Raw genomic sequence first — 1,087 nt, forward strand, 5'->3', positions numbered from 1 at the left:
CCACCAGGGCACTGGGTTTCAAGCACAAAACTGGGCAGCTGTTTGGGCAGACACCGAGCTAGCTGCAGGAGTTTTTGTTTGTTCATTTTGTTTTTTCATACGCCAGTGGCACCTGGAACCCCAGCAAGAACAATTCACTCTCCTGGAAAGGGGGCTGAAGCTAGGGAGCCAAGTGGTCTCTCTCAGCTGGTCCCACTCCCATGGCACCCAGCAAGCTAATAACCACTGGCTTGAAATTCTCGCTGCCAGCACAGCAGTCTGAAGTTGACCTGGGACGAGCCAGCTTGGTAGGGGGAGGGGCACCCACCATTACTGAGGCTTGTGTAGGCAGTTTTCCCCTCACAGTGTTAAGGAAGCCACTAGGAAGTTCGGACTGTGTGGAATTCACTGTGGTGCGGCAAAGCAGCTGTGGCCAGACTGCCTCTCTAGATTCCTCCTCACTGGGCAGGGCATCTCTGAAAGAAAGGCAGCCCCAGTCAGGGGCTTGTAGATAAAACTCCCATCTTCCTGGGACAGAACACCTGGGGGAAGGGGCAACTGTGGGAGCAGCTTCAGCAGACTTAAATATTCCTGCCTGCCAGCTCTGAAGAGAGCAGCAGATCTCCTAGCACAGTTCTCAAGCTCTGCTAAGGGACAGACTGCCTCCTCAGGTGGGTCCCTAACTCCCATGCCACCTGACTTAGAGACACCTCCCAGCAGTGGTCAACAGACACCTCATACAGGAGAGCTTTGGCTGGCACTAGACTGGTGCCCTCTGGGATGAAGCTTCCAGAGGAAGGAGCAGGCAGCAATCTTTGCTGTTCTGCAGCCTCCACTAGTGATATCCTGGCAAATAGGGTGTGTAGTGGACCTCCAGCAAACTCCAGCAGATCTGCAGAAGAGGGGCCCAACTGTTAGAAGGAAAACCAACAAACAGAAAGCAATAACATCGGCTGGGCATGGTGGTTCACGCCTGTAATCCCAGAACTTTGGGAGGCTGAGGCGGGCAAATCACGAGGTCAGGAGTTTGAGACCAGCCTGGCTAATATGGTGAAACCCCGTTTCTACTAAAAATATGAAAAGTAGCTGGACATGGTGGTGTGCACCT

The sequence above is a fragment of the Mandrillus leucophaeus genome, unplaced genomic scaffold (genome assembly GCF_000951045.1).
Source record: "Mandrillus leucophaeus isolate KB7577 unplaced genomic scaffold, Mleu.le_1.0 Scaffold890, whole genome shotgun sequence".
Taxonomy (NCBI): domain Eukaryota; kingdom Metazoa; phylum Chordata; class Mammalia; order Primates; family Cercopithecidae; genus Mandrillus; species Mandrillus leucophaeus.